The following is a 15823-nucleotide window of genomic DNA, read 5'->3' on the forward strand; positions in this document are numbered from 1 at the left end:
ATCACTAACAATGGTCTCCTCACTGGGGGTATAAGTAGGATTATACTTACTGCCAGAATCCTCTGGCACAGAATCACTGTGAGTCAGAGCTGGAAAATAATTAACCCTCATGATACTTCTCTGAGGAATGAAGAGAACACGTAATAAGATTTATGGGGTACTGATTTAATCCTGCTCCTGAAGAAGAGAACTTCCAGAGTCTGAGGACAAAATTGCTACTCTTGAGATAGGAGGTTGCTGTATCAATGCAGGAAAATCCTCCATCACATGTATATCCAGTGTATATTCTCCAGGTACAGGCAGTCCCCGGGTTAGGTACAAGATAGGGACTGTAGGTTTGTTCTTAAGTTGAATCTGTATGTAAGTCGGAACTGGCATCAGCCACTGCTGAAACTGATCAGTTTCAACAGCCGCTGAATCTGGACACCAGTTCCACTTACATACAGATTCAAGGTAAGAACACCAGGCGTCCCCAAGTCAGCTGCTGCTGAAACTGATCAGCAGCTGATTCCAGGAAGCCCAGGGCAGAGCAACTCTGCCTCGGGCTTCCTGTAGTCAGCCGCTGGTCAGTTTCAGCAGCGGCTGACTTTGGGACGCCTGGGGCAGAGCAGCTCGGGTGCTGCTGGCTTGGTCCAGTAGCGCGGCCGCTCCTCGGAGCTACTGAACCAACCCAGCAGCACCCCAGCTGCTCTGCCCCAGGCGTCCTGATTCAGCCACTGCTGAAACTGATCAGCAGCTGAATCAGGACGCCTGGGCCAGAGCAGCTGGGGTGCTGCCGGGTTGGTCCAGTAGCACCAAGGAGCGGTGCTGCGGGACCAACTGGCAGTGCCCCACCTGATCTACCACAGGCCCCCGGCTTTTCTCCACGTCTCCCTGGTCTGCTGGGGGGGCTCTAGCTGCATCCCCCCCCCCCAGCAGACCAGGGTGACGTGGAGCAAAGCTGCGGAGGACCCGGGCCGAACCGTGGCGCTTCCAGATCAGCGCCGCGGTCCGGCCCGGGTCCTCCGCGGCTTTGCTCAGCGTCTCCCTGGTCTGCAGACCAGGGAGACGCTGAGCAAAGCCACGGAGGACCCGGGCGGACCCGCGGCTTCCACATTAGCTGAAAGCGCTGCGGGTCCGGCCCGGGTCCTCCGCCGCTCTGCTCAGCGTCTCCCTGGTCTGCAGACCAGGGAGACGCTGAACAAAGCAGCGGAGCACCCAGGGCTGGACCCGCGCTGCTTCCAGCTGATCTGGAAGCGGCGCGGGTCCAGCCGGGTGCTCCGCCGCTCTGTTCAGGCTCTCCCTGGTCTGCAGACCAGGGAGACGCTGAACAAAGCGGCGGAGCACCCGGGGCCGGACCCGCGGCCGCTTCCAGATCAGCTGGAAGCGGTGCGGTGCTCCGCCGCTCTGTTCAGCGTCTCCCTGGTCTGCAGGGAGTGGCCGCGGGTCCGGCCCCCGGTGCTCCTCTGCTTTGCTCCCGTCTCCCTGGTCTGCTGGCTCCGCCAGCAGACCAGGGAGACGGGGAGCAGCTTTTCTCGCCCCGGAGAAGGCGGGCGGCGGGACCAGGCGTCCCGCTGCTCTAGTTCTCTGGGGCGAGAAATCCCCGTTCGTAGCTGCGGATCCGACATAAGTCGGATCCGCGTAACTCGGGGACTGCCTGTACTATATTTATTTTAACAGCAAACTGCTACCACTTACTAATCACCTAATTCCCTCATGAGATTAGGTTCTTTGAGGGCCCACACAGAGCTGCCTACACAATTACCCAGAGTAACTCCACCAAAGCCATAATGTCACATATTGAGAAGCTGGCAAGAGATCAGAATCCGATACTTCAACTCCTTTATACCAAACTACCCGTGTTTAACTTCCATATCACCTTCAAATTCGTCCCTCAGTATTTTCTAAGCCCAGAAGTCCAGAATGATGGATACATGGTTAAAGCTACAGCTCCACTTGTTAAAGAGGCTTAATTAGAAAGTATGCACCACCCATAGCGAATTTTGCTGTCACCTGGAAGAGAAGCTACATAATGAGTCATACCCATAGGTTTACATTTTTTGGAGCTCCGTTATACTCGACAACAATAACAAATATCAATCAATTCAGCAGCAGGCATCCCTAGCAAACCAGATTAATATTCATTTCAAGATGACCACAACCCATAAACCACTGATTTGGTTTATTGCAGCAGTTCTCAACTGTGGGTCAGGACTCCAAAGTGGTTCAAGCCTTGTGTTAGACTTGCTGGGGACTGAGGCAAAACCCAAAAGCCAAGCCCCTCCACCCGGGGCTGAAGCACAAGTCCTGGGAGGCACAGCTAAGGTTACAGGAGATGAAGCCCTTGGGCTCCCCCCACCCCACTTGGGGTGGTGGAACTCAGAAGGGCTCAGGATTTGGTTTCCTCCCTGAGGTCATGTAGTAATTTTTGTTTTCAGAAGGGGGTCATCGTGTAATGAAATTTGAAAACCCCTTGTTTAGTGGAAGTGGAGGAAAGGATGGTCCTTGCTGGCCTGCAGAAATCTCCAGAGAAGTGAGTGCCACGGAGATTTGTTTGTGAAAAGGAAGACAGGCATGATCTGGAAGCCTTTGTGATCCTAAGAGGATCCTTAATGCCAGAAGGCAAAGGGCTCCCTGCTGTCTAGCAGTGAGTTTCAGCTGGCCTGATCAGCTCAGTCTTGCCCAACTCACTACTGTTATAATCTGTATCTAAAGAGATGTACAAATAATTGGAAAACTGATAACCACTAGGCATGTTGAAATGTGTATAATTAAGTAACCATGTAACTGCCGGCTTTTAAGTTGGCTCCCACCTGTCACCATATGTTGCTGCCTCTGATACAGAAGTAGCAGCGTGATTTGGCAGGCGGCTCCCTAGGAGCTGGTGCATGCAGGAAGCTGGCTTTTAAGCTGTTTCCCTGTGTGTACCGGCTCCCTCCTGCCACCCCACACTGCTGCTTCTATATAGAGGCATCATCAAGGAGCAGCAGGCGGCTCCCTGAGTGTACCACTAAATATATTTGAAATCGGCGTGCCAAGGAGAATTGATAAAGAGATTTTTTCCAGACAAAGAAAGAAGCCAACACCTCAAGCCATGTGTGTCCAAATTCAATCTGCTATTTATTTGTATTGGAGACTGTAGGAAGAGATCATTTGCACTGTAAAAATCCCAAAGTAGAGGAGAAGACCGCATTGAGACTACACCAGGCAGCATAGCAGCCATACTCAGCAGGGAAAAGGAACTCATGTGGGGATATATTTCAGCAGAATTCATCTGAAAGGTTTATTGTTCTATAAAAAGAAGGGGAGCAAACCCTTTAGTTATTCTTCACCTGAGGTGACAAGGAATATCAGTACCTTGGATTCCGACAGGATCCTGACTAAAAGCTAGTCAGTCATCACTGGAAAAGAAAGGTTGCTGAGGAAACTACCTTGTAACAAAGAATATCGCTCAAGTTGTGGCTTAGCCGTTTAAACGCATATTTTTGGTTTTTGTACCCCTCTCTATCTCTGTCTCTCAGACCTGAACTCATTTTTAAAATAAAACATTTAAGAGGTGAGAGGTTTTATCTTAACCCACTGATTTGATTGAAGTGAAGTTATTGTTGACTCCAGTAAAGATACCAAAGTTGCTGTTTTTGTTTCTTTAAAGGAGCAACAAAATTAATAACTTGTGAGTGTTTGAGGAAAGAGCTGTATACTACAGGGATTTAGTCTGAGGGCAACCTGGGACTGGGACGTGAGTGTTGGTGTGATTCTGCTAACTGGAATGGGACAGTGGAAGCCATGGTGCAACTTATGCACCAGTTTGAACCACAACAGCACATCAGGGAAGGTGCTTGGAGTTGCAGAACAGGTGATAACAAAGCCCCTGTTCTGATCTTTGTTGAATCCCAGAATGAGACAGCCTCACAATTTTTCACACCTCTATAGGGAATTTAGTTTAAAGCAACTGTGTATATATTTTTGCATCGCAAATGCTACGTTGGTAAATCTTCCTTTCATGACCATTGTTTTTAAATCAACAATAGTAAACTGTACAGAAAAAAGGGAGAATATGGTAGAAGATGAACAAATGGTTTGTAATATGTAGAGGCAGATGATCAGCCTTGTTTCAATCTCTTTGTGCTGTTCAGTTGGCACAAGGGGTAGAGATTGGCTGCATCTACCTAGCTGGGAATTCCTCTGGATGGGGAATCCCTAGGAAGCATAGAACCAGCAAAGCTAGGTCCTACACCATCCTTTAGGGGCAGGAAATATATTCAGGGCCAGGAACTGAGCTCTATGTCCTGGTGCTGGATGGTCACTCAGGGACATGAGGAATCTCAAGAAGCCACAGTCAACTTCCTGATGGCCCCATAGCTCTCCTGTGCCCTGCAGTAAGGATGTTAAGTATCAGGTAATTGACTAATCAAATAGTCAATGCATTTGGCATAGACTATTTGATCAGTTGGTAGGGCGCTTCCGCCTTTGAAGTGTAGCAACAGCCTAGGGCTGTTGCTACACTTCAAAGGCAAAAGCGCTGTATGGAACCCAGAGTCAGCTGGGGCCTCCTCTGCTGATCCTGGGCTCTGTGCGGTGCTGCTGCTTTGAAACTCCACAGTGGTGTTTCAAAGCTGCAGTGCTGCATGGAGCCCAGGATCAGCAGGGGAGGCACCAGCTGATTCCTGGCTCCATGCAGCGCTGTTGCTTTGAAATGCCACAAGGCGCCTGATGCTGGGCTCCCTGCGGTATTTCAAAGTGGCAGCACCACACAGAGCTCAGGGTCAGCTGGGGAGTACCCAACTGATCCCGGGCTCCACGTGACACTGCTGCCTTGAAACGCCCTGTGCAACCTGGGGACAGCATGCACCTTTTCAAAGCGGCAGCACCGTGTGGACCCCGGAGTCTGGCCCCAGGCTTCAAGTGGCATTGCCACTTTGAAGTAACCTCTCTTCTTCTCCCCTGCCCTTGCTGCCTCTAATTGATAGAGGCAGCAAGGTAGGGAGTGGGAGTGTGGGGTTGGGAAGAGGAGCGACTAGTCAACTATCCTGTTGATTAGTCCTTCACATCCCTACTCTGCAGAGAATCTAGCTTGTAGATTTTTATTTATAAAGTCACATCATTCATGTATATACTTTTGACATATAAGCAATCTGGTACAGTCAAGACAATCTCATTCCTGTAAAAAGTGACTGGGAGCTTTGCCATTAATTCTTGTGGTTGCAAGATTAGACTCACAATCTGCTTTATATTTATTAACAATTAGATCAGAAATACTTGCTAATATAATAAGCAAATACTCCCATCACTTCGGAGGTGATTGTCTGGATGTGTACAGGCAGTCCCCGAGTTACGGGGATCCGACTTATGTCGGATCCGCACTTACGAACGGGGTATGCTGCCCGTCTCCCTGGTCTGCTGGAGACCAGCAGACCAGGGAGACGGAAAGCAAAGCCTCTGAGGACGCCGGCAGCGGGACAGCCGCGGCGCGCCTGGGCTGTCCGCTGCCCGCGTGCTCCGCGGCTTTCCTCCACGTCTCCCCAGACAAGGGAGACGGGGAACAAAGCCGGGGAGCACGTGGGCAGCGGACATCCCAGACGCGCCGTGGCTGTCCCGCTGCCGGCGTCCTCAGAGGCTTTGCTCCCCGTCTCCCTGGTCTGCTGGAGACCAACAGACCAGGGAGACGGGGAGCAAAGCAGAGCAAAGCCGCAGAGCATGCAGGCAGCAGGACAGCTGGCGCGTCTGGGCTGTCCCGCTGCCCCCGTGCTCCGTGGCTTTGCTCCGGACGCCTGTGGTACAGCAGCTGGGGCACTGCCGGTTGGTCCCGTAGCGCCGCTCTGGGCGCTACGGGACCAACCCGGCAGCACCCCAGCTGCTCTGCCCCAGGAGTCCTGATTCAGCCACAGCTGGTCAGTTTCAGCAGCGGCTGAATCAGGATGCCTGGGGCAGAGCAGCTTGGGTGCTGCTGGGTTGGTCCAGTAGCGCCGAGGAGCGGCGCTACTGGAGAAACCCAGCAGCACCCAAGCTGCTCTGCCCCAGACGTCCCCAAGTCAGCCGCTGCTGAAACTGACCAGCGCTGACTACAGGAAGCCTGAGGCAGAGTTGCTCTGCCCCGGGCTTCCTGGAATCAGCCACTGATCAGTTTCAGCAGCAGCTGACTTGGGGATGCCTGGGGTTCTTAAGTTGAATCTGTATGTAAGAACTGGCGTCCAGATTCAGCCTGTTGAAACTGATCAGCGGCTGATTCCAGGATGTCTGGGGCAGAGCAACTCTGCCTCGGGCTTCCTGTAGTCAGCCGCTGGTCAGTTTCAGCAGCGGCTGAATCTGGATGCCAGTTCCGACTTACATACAGATTCAACTTAAGAACAAACCTACAGTCCCTATCTTGTACGTAACCCGGGGACTGCCTGTATTTCAAATCTTGGCAGAGATTATCTCCTGCCATATAAAGCTACAATACAAATCCTTGCATGGAATTAATGAAGACTCCTCCCACTCCTACGACATTTGCCCTCCCTCCTTATTTTTGAAAGTATTTAAAATCTTATAAAAGTTGCCAAATTGATAGGCTTAGTTTGTTGCTGAAAGAAATTAAATTTTCAAAGCTGTCGAAGGCTCAGATCTACACTGACTTCTGTGTCAAGGTGCATAATAGAAATTCTGCAAGCTGGATGTGGGGAAGTACTTCAAGGCATGGATCCTGCCTTTCAGACATGTCTCTACAGGGTCTCTTGATCAGTAGAATGCCCTACACCTACAGTTACTCCAGGTCTGGGTAAAACATGCCATATATGTATTATATTTCAGGGTTTACAATGTTGTAAAACTAGAACAAAGTTGAGTGTTTCATGCCACTCCAAGAATGAAGAGGGGACTAAAAACTTTAGTAATCTCCTTTAAAACTTTATTTTAAATGTAAATCTAAATTCTCCTTGCACCAATGTTCTACAAAATACCAATACCCCTTCAGTGTTCCAATCTGCTATGAGAAAATAGGGTGATAAGTAATAGCCAACAGAATGTCAAGTATAAATAATTCTAAACCAACATGATTTCCTTCTTTGATAGCATATCTAGCCTATTGGATTAGGAAGGGGAGCAGGCATGAAATGTCCTGACTTCAGTAAGACTTTTGACAGTTTCACATGACAGTATCATGAGCAAATAATGGAAATAAGGTCTAGATAAAATTATAAGGCATGTGAAAATTGATTGAAAAATATTTTCCTTAAAAACTGGTTCCTCCCAACACTGGCTCCTCGGTGCTGCCTGCCCATCCCCCTATCTATCAGAGGCAGCAGCACAGAGGAGGAGGGGGCAAGGGAGACTACCATGAAGCAGCCTCTGCCTGTGGTGAACCCAGGACCACTGCGGGCAGAGGCTACTTTGTAGCAGCGACCCCTGCCCGCAGCGGGCCCAGGCTGGCCACAGACAGAGGCAGCAAAGGCGGGGGAGAGAAATGTGAGTAATCGACTTGTAGCCTAGGCTTATCATTTAATCAACCAGTTGACTATTTGTTCACGTCCCTATTGTTCCCCATGTCCACTAAATGCAGGATGGGTCGATATTGGCTTAGTTTGCAGGTAGAGAGATTTAGGTTAGATAACGTCATAAGGCAATTGTTCCTTGGGCACCCTTTTGCAGTAGGCACTGACATGCCTGCCTCAATTTCCCATTTTTATAGTCCATGCAAAGGAACAGTCTCTCAGTGTCCGATACAAAAAATACATCTGAGAATAATTTATTCACATACACAAGTGCAGTAATTCCCTCAAAACTTTGTAGTAAAACTATTTTCCAATTTTCACACAAGGGCTATGTCTACACTGTAGCCTTCTTGAGGAAAAGCTTATGCAAATGAAGTGAGGCGTGGAATATCGCTGCGCTCATTTGCATAATTAATGAGCAGCTGTTTTTGCGCAAGAGGCTTTTGCGCAAAAAAATGCCGTGTAGACGGCTCCTTTTTGTGCAAAAATCCCCTCTTTCATAAGAGCCGTTCTTAATGAGCTGACTGCTCATTAATTATGCAAATGAATAGATATTTCACGCCAAGCTTCACTTACATAAGCTTTTCCGCAAGAAGGCTACAGTGTAGATGTAGCCTAAATCAATCAGCAGGTTTTTCCGCATTCCCTCTCCCAGGAATATCACGGCTGAGGGAAACCTTCCCGCAGCTCCCTTTGGCTGCAAAGGATGAAACGGAGCCAATGAGAGCCACAAGGCTCCGTGCCCGCGGTGCCAGTAAATAAACAAACCGGGGCGGCCAGTTAACGTGTTTCTGAGAGTGATTCCGTGGAACATTTTCAGAAACATGGTTCTAGACACACTTGACCCTGCTTCAGCACAGGCAGTAGAATGACATGACCTCTTGAAGTCCCTTCCAGCCTTACTTTTTTATAGCAGCATGCAAGCAGCCTGTAACAATTCTACTACATTATGTACTTTATGTAAGAGATGGTTTATGCACTATGAATATCTATACTGGAGTTGGGAAGATATGAATTCCAGCTCAAGTTGAGATACCTAAACTAGCTGTGATTGAGCAGTCACACTAAGAATAGAAGTGAAGCAGTGTTGCTGAGAGAAGCAGAAGAGGCTAGCATCCCTGAATACTATCACAGCTGAGACCATAGTTATGTGCTTGGGGTTGTTAGCCTCTCCTGCTAGTCATGTCATGGGAGATACACTTCCAGCTTTATGTACATATACATCAGTTTAGAAACCAATGCAGCTGAAGTGGTACAATCCCTAGAGCGGACAGTTATACTTGTACACTACACCTATAAAAGCATCTTTTTCCTTGTATAACTGTGGGTTGTGCCATTTTAACTACACCAGTTTCTAAATTAAATAAGGCTCTAGTGATACTAACATATAGATCAGCCTTGACTCTCTATTGTCAAGTAAGTACCTCCATTCTATTTACAGAGTCATGTCAGAGATCAATGCATCTTTCATTTACACAAAGTGATGATCTGACCCTATCTTTGGTATGCTCAGAAATTCCACATAATGGTGATATGAAATCTACAAGTAGTTAATACTAACAATATCTGACTGCTTCCAAAGCAGCACAATTGCTGCTTCGTGAGCTGGCAGCCAGATGCTGTTCTTTTCCCTGCAGACCAATAACATTTTCAGTCTCCGTGGCCAAAGTAGTGACAATATAGATTCTGCTCCTGACCATATGTCTCCTGTATGACAGCACATTACTGTGAATAAATTATTATGCTGAAGGGATTAAACTGAGCACCATCTCTGCTTAGCGGAGAAGGACATATCTCCCTAACAGATAAAAACGCTCAGGATAGTGTGAAAGTTTTCAGAGCAATGACCAGAAAGAAAAAGAGCAACTTCTGTTAATGCCAGGCTGAAGTACATTTATGGTGATCCATCTCCTGACACTTCAATGACTATTCAAATATAGGCCTACATAGTCTTACAATTATATTATGCAAAATCACCTCATTAAATGACAGTGATCTAGTGGTTAGAGCAAAAGACTGGCAATCATATATCCTGAATTCTATTCCCAGCTCTGGAAATAAGTCATTATATGACCTTGGGAAATAATTGGGAAACTTAATTACACCAATCTTATTTTCAGCATCTGTAAAATGGCTGAAGCACTACTTCATTATCTTGTAGGACCTTTATGATTATTAAGATGTGTAAAGTCCTTAGAGATCCTCAGATTAAAGGTGCTACAGAAGTGAAAATCAGTAATTTATTTATTTAATAATACCATTAATATATGTCTGTATTAGGGATGTTAAATATCAGTTAATTCAATAGTTGAGTAACCTCATGAATTCTTATCAGTTACTGGATTATTCTATAGTCCCCAGGCATGGGACTGGCAGCCAGTGCGCTCTGGCCCCACTCCCGAGGAGCCCCCTGCCAGTCTGCGCTGCTGCCTCTGTATCAGGCAGCAGGGTGGGGTGCCTGTCAGGAGCTGGTCCACAAGGGGAGCCAGTTTAAAAACCAGCTCCCTTGCAGACTGGCTGCCTGATGCCCTGTGCTACAGCAGCACAGGGTGGCAGCAGCCTCTGTCCAGAAGGGGTGTGTGTCTGAGTTCCTGGACCCGGCGCAAGCTGGAACTGAGCTGCGCTGCCTGCTTCCTAATACACTTTAAATGCAAAGCCGCACCAGGGGTACATTCTAGACCAGGCACAAGCCAGGACTGAGTTGGGCTGCTGGCCAGCCTGCTAAAAAATGTACTGGTGGGGGGGAATGCATGTAATCTATAGCATTAAGCTATAAGTTTTGCTTATTGGTTAATCGGTTAGTCGACTACACTATTACATCCCTCATTTGCAATGAGGGGAAAAAAAGCATTAAATTCTACCCCAAAGCTCCAAAAATTAATAATGAGGACTCTATCCAGGAATGAAAAATATATTTGCATGTGGAATTTTGACGTCTACTTCTTAGTTTATACAAAAGCATAAAACATGACAAACAGGAAAACTAATGTCTTATACAGAGAAATGCTGAGCATATGCAGTTACCATAATGTCATGGGTTGTTGGAGCTTCGCGTTGTTGAGAATCAGACCCTAAAATGTGATGATGTAAGGTATTTTCTACTTTTATTTCAACATTTTATTTATGACAAGGAAGGTGGTAGACAAAACAAAGAACACCCCATGCAGAATTCAGATGCAGAAATATAACTATACAAAGCAGAACTTGTAGCAGCAATGCACGTAGAAGCTTGCTCCAGGAGACAACATTAATCATGCATATGGAGGTTAGCTGAAAGAAGGCCTGAGGGAAAAGCACATATGAGATCAACTCAGCTACATCAGTGCTTATGTTATTTCTTCACAAGCTTTCATGGCACAAAATCACAGGAAGGAAAGGCATTATCTAAGGTGGTATAAGAGATTATAGCTACAATAGATTAAATGCAACTGAGAAAGAAAAATGGAGGTTTCCTATATACAACTCCCTAACAGTGACAGAAAAATCATAGTCAATAGAATAAGTTGTTAAATGAAAAGTACACAAGAACACTATACAAGAAAGGGGGCAAAAAAAAGGAAGTTCAATATTTGTCTTACTTTTTTAAAGAGAGATGCTTTTTTAAAAATCCCAAATACTTCAATATTACTGGCTCAACACCAGACCTTTCTCACACAGACACATGATGTTCAATACACATTAAATTTCACTAGACAGGCAGACCACTGAAAAATTTCTAGGATTCATATATATAACTATATTCCCTGAATATTACGTGGGCAGTTTTGGACATACTCAAAAATCTAACTTATAAATAACTGCAAAGCTATGACTATGTTTCAAAGAGAACAAAAAAAAATACTCTGGCATCCAAACAAGTTTAAAACAACACAGTGAAGTGGCAGATTATGCACCTGGAACAGGTCATTCATTAAGGCTCAAATTTTTCAGAAATAACCTCTGCATTTAGGTACCCAACTTCAAACAATTAGGCCTGATTTTCAGAGGAAGTGAGCACCTACACGTTCCATTGATTTAATCTCTAAAAATTAAACCTATCATGATGCACACTGAGCATCCAAAAACTGAGGCTCACAGAATCACAGGCCATTTTTGAAACTTTTGGCCTAAATCTGATGCCAATGTTACTATTTTTGGCCTTATTTTCTACTGTCTTACACCTTGTGTAGCTATTTCCATATTTTCAGTAATATTTCAATACCCACTTTGCAAAGCTGTCAAGGACTGCACAAGATACAAGATAGTAGAAAATCAGACCATCTGGGCTGTACTGTCTAGTCTGCTGCCGTGTCTAGACTACAAAGAAAAATCGGAAAAAGATATGCAAACTGCAATTTGTGTATCTTTTTTTGCTTTTCTTCTGAAAGAGGCTTTTCTGACATTTGGCCTGTCTACACTGGGTCAAATGTTGGGGGGAAAGCCTCTTTTGGAACATCCCTTGTTCCTCATGGAAGGAGGTTTACAGGAGCAGAATTTTTTTTTGGAAAAGCAGACGCTTTCCTTAGACATAGCAGAGCTTTTCCGGGATACAAACTCTGCAGTCTAGACGTACCCTGCTAAAGTCACTCTTAGGCCCCAGCAATGTACCCACTATATTCAATTACAGTTGAGGTGGTCAGAACCTTTGAAAGTCACATCCAAGATTTCTGAAGTTGAGTACCTGAAAAAGTTAGGCTGAAGATTCTCTCTTACACATTGTCTTCATTCACTGCTGTACATTCTCTCTCTCTCTTCTCGCTTTCCACCAGAACTGTTGATTCTACACATAATATCCACAGGAGCAATTTATTAATTGTGCTGACACAAACTAATAAAGGTTCTTCCACAACTAAGCTCCACAGATTTACTGACGCAGAGAAATATCTTCTTCCTTAGTCTTCCCTTTTTCCTTCCCTGCCAAGTCTCAGCCTTTCACTTGTAACCTGTTCTACCAATTTCCTTTTATAATCAGCACAACTACAGGAAAATGCATGCACAATTGTTCTTGCTTTTTCTTTTTAAAATTAAAACTAATTGCCTTTAAATGAATTTAGAAAAAATCAGGAGTTCTTAGGAACACTATAATTCTGTAACCTCAGTCTCTTGCTAAAATTAACTGCTTTCATTTCAGTTTAAGCCTGAATCTCAGGCCTTTGACATGGCTGCAGCTGACCTGTCTGAGCTAAACAGAGAACCTAAATATTTATTTATTTTTACAAAAGATGTTTCTATTCTGCACATAGCTAAGTTCCAGCTCAATTAGAGGCCTTCCAACATGGGGAAACTTGAAATACATTCAACTTTGAAATAAATCCATTTCTCTTTCATAGGGTTTACATAACTTTTGTGATCATGTTTGCTAGTTACTACAAATGTTTAAATCCAGATTTGGCTCTCTTGCCCCATATTCTCAGTTCTCCCTTATTCTCCCACAGCCTCATCTTCTCACTAGTAAGCTGGAAATGGATGGCAGGGGATGGATCACTTGGAAATTACCTGTTCTGTTCATTCTCTCTGGGACACCTGGAATTGGCCACTGTAGGAAGACAGGATACTGGGCTAGATACACACTTAGGGCACATCTACACTACATTTCTCTTTTGAAAGAGGAATGTAAATGAGGCAAATCGAAAGTGCAAATGAAGCATGGATTTAAATATCCCGTGCTTCAATTGCATATTCGCATCTGATTGCTTTTTTGAGAAAGGGTTTTTCTAAAGTGAAAGTACAGTCTAGACGCAGCTCTTTCGGGGAAAAAAACTCCTCATTTTTTCCCAGAGTATGGTTTCTTTGGAAAAAGGGTTTTTTTTTTCTGAAAGAATCGTGTCTAGACTGTGTTTCACTTTCAAAAAACCCTTTTTCGAAAAAGCGCTCAGATGAGAATATGCAATAGAAATATGAGATATTTAAATCCGTGCTTCATTTGCATTTTTTATTTGCCTCACTTACATGCCCCTTTCGAAAGAGGAATGTAGTCTAGACATAGAGTTAGGGTACAGCTATACTGTACGCTTTTTTCAAAATAAGCTATTCTGGAATGGTTATTGAAAAATAACTTATTTTGAAATAGCACATCTATACTGCAGGGGAGCCTCAAAATTAGCCAGAGGCAGGCTTCCCTAATGTAGACATTCTATCTCGATTTATCTCGATTTAGAGCCCCACGAGGCACTGGGGAGAAATGACTCAGAATGGCCCTGGTGAGAGGTTATTTTGAAATAGCAGCACTGGAGTGTCTACACACTCCTTATTTTGAAATAGCTATTTCAGAATAGACATTATTCCTTGCAGAATGTGGCTTACAGATTTCAGAATAAGCTACCCATTATTTCAAAATTATTTCAAAAAAACAGAATGGCTGTGTAGACACTCACATTGTTATTTCATAATAATGCTCGTTATTGCAAAATAACAGTGCAGTACAGACACAGTCTGGCTGTGTCTAGACTGCATCCCTTTTCCGTAAAAGGGATGCAAATTAGACACATCGCAATTGCAAATGAAGAGGGGATTTAAATCCCCCCCTGCTTCATTAGCATAAAAATGGCTGCCGCTTTTTTCCAGCTTGGAGCTTTGCCAGAAAAAAGCGCCAGTCTAGACGCAGATCTTTCGGAAAATAAAGCCTTTTCCGAAAGATCACTTATTCCTTATTTTAAGAGGGATAAGGGAACTTTCAGAAAAGGCTTTATTTTCCGCAAGATCAGCGTCTAGACTGGCGCTTTTTTCGGGCAACACTCTGTGCTGAAAAAAAGCGGCAGCCATTTTTATGCTAATGAAGCAGGGGGGGATTTAAATCCCCGCTTCATTTGCAACTGCGATATGTCTAATTTGCATCTCTTTTACAGAAAAGGGATGCAGTCTAGACACAGCCTCTTGGTCTGACCCTGTATGGCCCTTCTTATGGTCATATCCCAAAAGCCCATGCTCCATCACCCCCTCCACATCTTTCCATTTCCATGCAGCCTTGGTTCCTTCACTATCTTTCTGCAAAGCCTTTCTTCTTTGAGATCCTAATTTTTTAATATCATCCCTTCAGGGATTTCCCCTCTGTTCACCCCCATTTTATCATTCAGGGGTAGGCAATAATTTTTGATGGGGGGGCACCCCAAGATTTTGTAAAGTGGCCGAGGGCCACACTCTTCCATGATATTAATGGAGGAAGTACAAGATCTGGGATGGAGTTTGTGTGCAGAAGGGAGCTTGGGATACAGGAAAAAGAGTGGTGTCTGGGAGGGAGTTTGGGTGAAGGAGGCAGTTGTGACCTAGGGCAGGGGACTGGGGTACAGGGTTTTGGAATGTGACCTAGGACAGAGGTGCAGGAGTTTCAGTTGTAACCTAAAGTAGGAAGGGACTGTGATCTGGGAAAGGGGATTGGAGTGCCAGATCTTGGAGGGGGCATGGGTGCAGGAAGGGGTCAGAGGGTTTGGGTATGTTGAGTGGAGTGGGGGGCAGAGGGTTGGGAAAGAGAGGGACTGGGGTGCCAGAGGCAAGTTCTGATCAGGAGACTTACCAGCCAGCAGCCCAACCAGACTGTCTGCCTGAAAAGCTAAATGTTTGCAGAGCTTAAAAAGTTTCCCTCCCTGCCTTCCCTATGCCTGCACAGCCATGTGCTTGTGTGAATAACTGTGCCAGAGGGGAGAGGGGTATGGTGCTTCATGTGCTGCCTGTTAGTCAAACAGGCAGCTCCCATTGGCCAGCTTCTGGCCAGAAGATGGCCAATATATTTGTGCTGGGTCAGGAGTTACATCTGAGGCCTTCCCCCCTCCCCTCCAGGCTCACAATTTTTAAAAGAAATGCCCCCACAGCTACTTTTCTGAGTGAAGTGCAGAGCAAGCAGAGGAGCCTGCCTGGGCCTCCCCACTGTGTCTGTGGGCCAGATCGGGCCCTGGGGCCATATTTTGTCCAGGGCTGATTCATCTACAGCTTCCTTGAGAACCTAGCTTCTATAAAGCCAGAGTTCAAACCTGAGCCAGACACCTGAAGCAATGAACTTAAAACTGATATAGTCCAAATGCATAGGAGTCCTGTGCGGCTAACACCAAATATTTTAAAACCCTAAAATCCCCTCTCCCCATCATCAAAACAAAACAAATTTAAAAAAAAAATTAAAAATAAGACTTGGCCTATTTGGGCACCTTCCCACTGTGGTTACTTCACATTTTGGAGACTGTCTCTGGGGGCAGAAAACACACTTTGATTTGACCTATAGCAGACTCCCACCCAATCTCCTGGGGCAGCCAAGGGCCCCCCACCACTGCAAAGCTCCCCCTGAAGGTGTGAGACTCAGAGGGACCAAAAGCCACGCGGCCCAGGCCTGACCCTCCTGTAGCAGCCCCGTGCCCTGCCACCCACCCGGGCAGGGGCCCGCGGGGATACAGCAGCCAGGGGGCGCGGCT

The sequence above is a fragment of the Pelodiscus sinensis genome, chromosome 3, assembly GCF_052426305.1.
Source record: "Pelodiscus sinensis isolate ZL-2025 chromosome 3, ASM5242630v1, whole genome shotgun sequence".
NCBI classification, from domain to species: Eukaryota; Metazoa; Chordata; order Testudines; family Trionychidae; genus Pelodiscus; species Pelodiscus sinensis.